General features: G+C 37.5%; 1 protein-coding gene across 1 annotated transcript in view; it reads right to left on the bottom strand.

The window, feature by feature from the left end:
• Positions 1–19, bottom strand: part of ABLIM1 (actin binding LIM protein 1) — a 383296-nt gene extending 383277 nt beyond the window's left edge. Inside the window, exon 1 of the mRNA XM_053692692.1 lies at positions 1–19. This exon is cut by the window's left edge and continues 271 nt beyond it. The gene's annotated coding sequence lies outside the window, so the exon portion shown is untranslated.
• Positions 20–8177: the final 8158 nt, after the last annotated feature.

The following is an 8177-nucleotide window of genomic DNA, read 5'->3' as shown; positions in this document are numbered from 1 at the left end:
ATGACAGCTTTCCCTTGCAGAGGACTCTGCTCTGTGTGCTGTGCGAGGAGCAGCTGCAGCAACACATGTAGGATTCCAGCGATCTGCTGTCAAGAGCCACCACCTTACATTCTGCATTCCTCTTCCTGCTGTGATTTGAACTAGTCACTTTACAGAGGACAAACTCCAAGCGGAACAATGCAGATACGTTTCTGTATCACTTGCTGATTAGACTGTAAGCTCTTCTTCTCATTCTATTCTCATTCTATTTGCCAGCTATCCTGCCTCATGGTGGCGCACACTCCAGACTTTTGGAAGAGTTTCCTGAAATGTTTTGCTTTTTTTAGGTTCATTACATAACTTTTGTATGGTTTTCCATTTATTCATTTTTTAAACTCCACTTTGCAAGAACACGTCAGACACTTTGCATTGCTGATCCCCCCCCCCAACAATATGTCATTTCCATTCAAGAGATATAAAACCCAAAAATGTTCCTTTATGATTCAAGCAGTGCATACCATTTAAAAAAAGTTTCCAATTTACTTCTGTTAACAAATTAGCTTTGCTCCTATGATATTCTGTTAAAGTGCCATAAAACATTTTGAGTTATGTGCATATTATAAGGGTAACTGAGGTAAAAGAGTGTGTGGAAAAAAAAGTGTACAACAAAGCTTAAAAATATTTTAATACAATTTCCAAAAATCTGCAAAATGACTAACACTTTAGTGTTGCCAAGTGTAGCCTGCTCCACCCCCCTTATCAGTGTCCTACTCTACTCCGAGGCTTGCTCGTTTCCCTACAGATAATGTCACATGCTTTGTGAAAGCTTCAGCATTATACTGTGCAATGCTTTAGTCAGGAGCTATGTGACTCTGCCCCTACTGTGCACGTGTACATGCACGATTGCATTCTGCAGAAGCTATGGTCTGGATAGCACCTTCTATATATGGAAATGCCCAGGGGTGAGCTTGTTGCAAACAAAAATATGCCAAGGGGTTAAGGGGGGTTAAAACAGAAACCATTTTGCAGGTAAGCTTTGGCTGCATTATATATTTAGAAACTTATGTTAGTTCATACTGTTTTTCCTTTTAAATAGATACCTAGGTAGGTGTATGGAGCACTACATGACAGGAAATAGTGCTGCCCTCTAGTGCTCTTGCTAATGTATAACATTCTTGCAAAAATCATGCAACTAAGCAAAATTATATGAAATTGATAATTGCGCACCTGCCATGAATTAATACCATTGGTTAATAGGAAATCCTGCCTATATCTTCTGTAATGATTCAATTAGCATTTTTAGCTGTATATCTGTTATCTTCTATTTAATATTAAATATTCCTAGAGAAATCTACAAATAATTAAACTATCTCTCCAGAGAGCAACTTCTTTGTGTTGTTTAAAGAAAAATTAAGTCAAATTAAACTTTCATGAATCAGAGTGAAGTTTTAGGATTTGTTTAAATTTACTTCTATTTAAAATGTACTTTGTTTTCTTGGTATCCTTTGTTGAAAAGCATACCTAGTATGCTCAAGAGCAGCAATGCACTGCTGGGAGCTAGCTGCACATATATGCCTCTTGTCATTTGCTCGCCAGATGCGATCCGCTAGCTCCCAGTAGTGCATTGCGGCTCTGGAGCTGACTAATCCCTTTGCAGGAGTTAAACACATAGTTATATAAAAGCAATGGATAAATAATAAAATGCTCTAACACATTAAATTATTTTCTTATTGAATGCTTATGTCTCTTTAACCCCTTTACAAGGATTAAACCATACCTGCCAACATTTCCCAAAGGCTTTCTGGGATAGTGAGGTGAGGGGACTTGTGAGATGGCTTCTCAAATGTAATATATGTGTGTGTGTGTGTGTATATATATATATATATATATATATATATATATACTTACACTACTTCAAAAATGACTAGCCATGGGGTTAAACCTACATGAACAAGCAAATGATATGTTAAATGGTTCTGTGACATTTTTTCTATTGGCATATTTTGAATTACAGTGTAGTCACCTTGGCATTTTATCAACGTAGATTTCTTTTGGTTGTTACCAGTGTGTTAACTGACAGGGATAAAAATGCACATTACATTTCCTGGCAATGCTTCAGTTTCTTTAGAGTGCGTTTTCACAAATGGTGCATAAGAATTCTACCCAGTACGCTTGTTCTGCTATTTAAGTAATGCAAGAAAAATATTCTGTGTAGAATTCCTATACACCATTTGTTGGAATGTAATTTAATACTTTATATCCTGTTTGCCCTAAATGAAAAGTATAGGAAAATATATTTGGTTCTAGATACAGGAAAGCAGGACATAAAGCCTAAGATTTTTAGAGCTTGTTATATAGCCTAGCTCACATTTCTCAAATTGCATGTTGGAATTTCAGTAAGGGGGTGTGGCCTGAGTTGTTGAGAGGTGGAGTTTGTGTGATTCAGGAGCAGTTCTTAACCAGTTAGATCAGTTTGAGGGTAGAGTCTGATTTAGGATTTGATTATATTCTAAAGCAAAATAGTGCAACCTAAGACCCAGGGGCCAAAATGTAACCTTGCAACACTTTTTTACTCACAATCCATTTCCACAGATTATACATTTGCACCTGGACCATGGTGCTTTTTAGCACAAAATTTTCACATAATTCTAATTTAGCTGCTTCTGTGTTTGAAAAAAAAACCATTTGGAATATTCTGAGGGCTGATCCTTTATTGGGCCGCAATTTAGAGGATACCCCTCAAGTTGTCTTTAGAAAAGGGTAAAATGTAAAAAAACTATTAGCACCAAGTGAGTTAAGAAATGTCACTTATGAGAAAAAAAGATAACTGGTTGAGGCTAATTAAAGGCACCTTTAAATGGGGAAAAACAATATGCAATATGTATGGCCATATCAAAAATGGAAAAACTTTTTAGGATTCTAGTAAAACCAAAGAGTTTAATACCAAGGTTAGAAGTAGCTGCAATTCTACTTATGTTGTATATTTGTTAACCTGTAGGTGTGGCCTTCTCTATATGTAGGACGTACAAAATGAAAAATAAAGATGCGAGTGAATGAATAACATCAATAAGAAATATATACAACATAGTGTACCCCAACATTTTGTAGAATTTCACAATAGTAACTCAAATTCATTGAAAGTACAGGTAATAGATTTGTCAACTGCCCCCAGAGAGGCTGGCATCACTCATACCCTCCTACATACTGTACAGTGATTGCTTGGCTAGTGTAGCAGCTCATTTATATTAGCTCCTAAACGGTCACAGCAATGGACAAACGATAAACAACACTCAGAAGGCTTTTTAAGGTATGTGCCCCCGGACTACAAAACTTGATAGGTTTGCTAACACAATGACAGGTTTAAATTCTTTTATATTGTATCTGGATCTTTTGCAATGTCTGAAATTCGTTTTTAAAATAAACAGATAGATAGATACAGATATATAAAGATATATAAATAAATACATAAATATCAACTAGTTGAACTAATTAGAACAAAGTTTCTGTTTAAATTTCAATTTTCTAAGTTACATTATTGTGCCTCTGTTTTGAAGCTATTACTAGTGACTACAAAACTGCCAAATTTGAATTATTTTATAATGGTTTAACCCATTTTATATGTATCCCATTAAATTGAATTGAATTTGTTTTAATATAACATTTTTAAAAAATTTTTATTTGTTATGTTTGATATCTGATTTTCCAGTTCTATAATAGAAAATGAATAGCCCTTCAAATACAATTAATCAGAAACAGGAACTTCACAGAGGGAGAAAGTGAATAATACATTGTTTCCTTTTAACACAGCTGTACCCTGCTATGTATATTTATAAAGTTACAGCTTAACAATAATATTACATATATAAATAATATAATCCAATAAATTAACTGCTGAGGGTTACTGTCGCTCCATACACAGAGCAATGACAAAGTCATTTTCTTTTCCTGTTAAGAGAGAATAATAATGAAAAACATATTTCCATAGAGTAGTTTATTTTTAACATATTATCTTTCATAGGCCTAGATTCAATATAAACCATTCATGAAACTAATATCACACAGAAAAAGAAACACAACATTGCAGAATTCATGAAGATTTTGTACCCATCTCTCACCCCATCAGCGAATAACTCACATTTATAATCAATGGAGATGCCTCTGCCTTGTATCTGTTCAATTCTTGGAGCATAGAACTAGTCCCACTATGAAAAACATTAGAATCACTAAACCACCTTCAAAACATTACAGAACAAATAAAACAAAAACCTCTATAAAACAGCCCACTCTAACCCATGCACAAAAAAGTTGAAAAAAGTTATAAAAAAATTAAAATGAGACTATATTGTCAGCTTTGACATAGTGAGTGAGATACAAGATACTACAGCAGAGGAAATACTTCATATGGCAAATAGAGTTTTTATGAGTTTAGCAAGTGGAGCTGGGATGTTGGTGAAATATCCTGGCTCCACCCCAGAGTGCCCACATAAGCCTCTGAAGAGACTTTTGTTCTATCCAAGGAGACTACTTTACCATAACAAAACATTTAGCAAATGTGTTTGCTAACGGCTAGATTACGAGTCTTGCGTTAGTCTTAAAAAGCAGCGTTGAGAGGTCCCAACACTGTTTTTTAACGCCCGCTGGTATTATGAGACTGGCAGGTACAGGTGTACCTCTCACTTTTCTTCTGCGACTCGAGCTTACCGCAAATCCCCTTACATCAATTGCGTATCCTATCTTTTTAATGGGACTTGCCTAACATCGGTATTACGAGTCATGGAAGAAGTAAGCGGTAGACCCTCTCCTGTCAAGACTCCTACCCCATTTAAAAGTCAGTAGTTAAGAGTTTTATGGGCTAACCCCGTAACATAAAACTCTTAACTAAAGTGCTACAAAGTATACTAACACCCATAAACTACCGATTAACCCCTATACAGAGGCCCCCCCACATCGGAAACTCTTAAATAAAGTTTTTAACCCCTAATCTGCCTACCGGACATCGCCACCACTGTAATAAATATATTAACCCCTAAACCGCTGCACTCCCGCCTCGAAAACACTAGTTAAATTTTATTAACCCCTAATCTGCCGTCCCTAACATCGACGCCACCTATCTACATTTATTAACCCCTAATATGCCGCATCCAACGTCGCCGCTACTATATTAAATTTATTAACCCCTAAACCTAAATCCTAACCTAAATTACAATTACACCTAACACTACACTAGCATTAAATTAATTACCTAAACTAATTACAATTAACTACAATTAAATTAAATAAACTAAAGTACAAAAAACCACACTAAATTACAGAAAATAAAAAAATAATTACGAGAATTTTAAACTAATTACACCTAATCTAATCCCCCTAATAAGATAAAAAAGCCCCCCAAAATAATAAAATTCCCTACCCTATACTAAATTACAAATAGCCCTAAAAAGGGCTTTTTGCGGGGCATTGCCCCAAAGTAATCAGCTCTTTTACCTGTAAAAAAAAATACAATACCCCCCAACATTAAAACCCACCACCCACACTCCCAACCCTACTCTAAAACCCATCCAATCCCCCCTTAATAAAACCTAACACTACCCCCTTAAAGACCACCCTACCTTGAGCCGTCTTCACCCAGTCGGGCACAAGTGGTCCTCCAGAGGGGCAGAAGTCTTCATCCGATCCGGGCAGAAGAGGACCTCCAGACGGGCAGAAGGCTTCAGCCAGGCGGCATCTTGAAGCCATCCGACGCGGAGCATCCTCTTCTTCCGACGGCTAAGACTGAATGAAGGTTCCTTTAAATGATGTCATCCAAGATGGCGTCCCTTGAATTCCGATTGGCTGATAGGATTCTATCAGCCAATCGGAATAAAGGTAGGAAAAATCCTATTGGCTGATGCAATCAGCCAATAGGATTGAACTTAAATCCTATTGGCTGATCCAATCAGCCAATAGGATTGAGCTTCCATTCTATTGGCTGTTCCAATCAGCCAATAGAATGCAAGCTCAATTCTATTGGCTGATTGCATCAGCCAATAGGATTTTTCCTACCTTTATTCCGATTGGCTGATAGAATCCTATCAGCCAATAGGAATTCAAGGGACGCCATCTTGGATGACGTCATTTAAAGGAACCTTCATTCAGTCTTAGCCGTCGGAAGAAGAAGATGCTCCACGTCGGATGGCTTCAAGATGGACCCGCTCCGCTCCGGATGGATGAAGATAGAAGATGCCGCCTGGATGAAGCCTTCTGCTCGTCTGGTAGGTACAGCTGTACTGCACACTTTTTTGGCCGTACCGCAAATTAACTTACGCAATTTTCGTAAAGTCTTTTTTCAATGGGACTTCCATAGCGCCAATATTACAAGCTTTTTTTGGAGGCCAAAAAGTGAGCGGTACAGCCTATCCCGCAAGATTCATAACACATTCTAAAGTTAGTAGTTATGAGTTTTACGCTACAAAGCTGTAGCATAAAACTCATAACTAAAGTGCTAAAAAGTACACTAACACCCATGAACTAACTATTAACCCCTAACCCAAGGCCCTCCATAATCACAAACATTAAAATAAAATTATTAACCCCTAATCTTCCACTCCCAACATTGCCACCACTAGAATAAAAATATTAACCCCTAAACTGCCACACTCCTGCCTCGCAAACAATAGTTAAATATTATTAACCCCTAATCTGCCGCCCCCAACGTCGCCGCCACTATACTAAAAATATTAACCCCTAAACCTAAGTCTAACCCTAACACCCCCTAACTTAAATTTAATTAAAATAAATCTAAAGAAAACCTACTATTAATAACTAAATAATTCCTATTTAAAACTAAATACTTACCTGTAAAATAAACCCTAAGCTAGTTACAATATAACTAATAGTTACATTTTATCTAGCTTAGGGTTTATTTTTATTTTACAGGCAAGTTTGTATTTATTTTAACTAGGTAGAATAGTTACTAAATAGTTATTAACTATTTACTAACTACCTAGCTAAAATGAATACAAATGTACCTGTAAAATAAAACCTAACCTGTCTTACACTAACACCTATATAATACAAATGCCTACATTACAAAAAACCCCCACTAAATTACACAAAATAAAAAACAAATTACAAGATATTTAAACTAATTACACCTAATCTAATAGCCCTATCAAAATAAAAAAGCCCCTCCTAAAATAAAAAAATACTACCCTAAACTAAACTACCAATAGCCCTTAAAAGGGCATTTTGCGGGGCATTGCCCCAAAGATATTAGCTCTTTTACCTGTAAAAAAAATACAAACAACCCCCCAACAGTAAAACCCACCACCCACACAACCAACCCCCCAAATAAAACCCTAACTAAAAAAACCTAAGCTCCCCATTGCCCTGAAAAGGGCATTTGGATGCACATTGTCCTTAAAAGGGCATTTAGCTCTCTTGCTGCCCAAACCCTAATCTAAAACTAAAACCCACCCAATAAACCCTTAAAAAACCTGACACTAACCCCTGAAAATCCACTTACAGTTTTGAAGACCGGACAACCAACCTCAACAAAGCCAGGAGAAGTCCTCAACGAAGCGGCAAGAAGTCCTCAATGAAGCCGGGAGAAGTCTTCATCCAAGCACGGAGAAGTGGTCCTCCAGACAGGAAGAAGTCTTCATCCAGACGGCATCTTCTATGTTCATCCATCCGGCGCGGAGCAGGTTCATCTTCAAGACATCCGGCACGGAGCATCCTCTTCTTACGATGACTCCCGAAGAATGAAGGTTCCTTTAAGTGACAACATCCAAGATGGCGCCCCTTAGATTCCAATTGGCTGATAGAATTCTATCAGCCAATCAGTATTAAGGTTGAAAAATCCTATTGGCTGATGCAATCAGCCAATAGGATTGAACTTCAATGCTATTGGCTGATCCAATCAGCCAAAAGGATTGAACTTGCATTCTATTGGCTGTTCCGTGCCGGATGTCTTAAAGATGGACCCGTTCTGCGCTGGATGGATGATGATAGAAGATGCCGTCTGGATGAAGACTTCTGCCCATCTGGAGGACCACTTCTGCCAGCTTGGATGAAGACTTCTCCCGGCTTCGTTGAGGACTTCTTGCCGCTTCGTTGAGGACTTCTCCCGGCTTCGTTGAGGATGGATGTCCGGTCTTCAAAACTGTAAGTGGATCTTCGGGGGTTTGTGTTAGGTTTTTTTAAGGGTTTATTGGGTC

Source organism: Bombina bombina, chromosome 9 (genome assembly GCF_027579735.1).
Source record: "Bombina bombina isolate aBomBom1 chromosome 9, aBomBom1.pri, whole genome shotgun sequence".
Taxonomy (NCBI): domain Eukaryota; kingdom Metazoa; phylum Chordata; class Amphibia; order Anura; family Bombinatoridae; genus Bombina; species Bombina bombina.
Note: the sequence above shows the minus strand (reverse complement) of the source record. Positions and strands in the feature narration are given on the sequence as shown.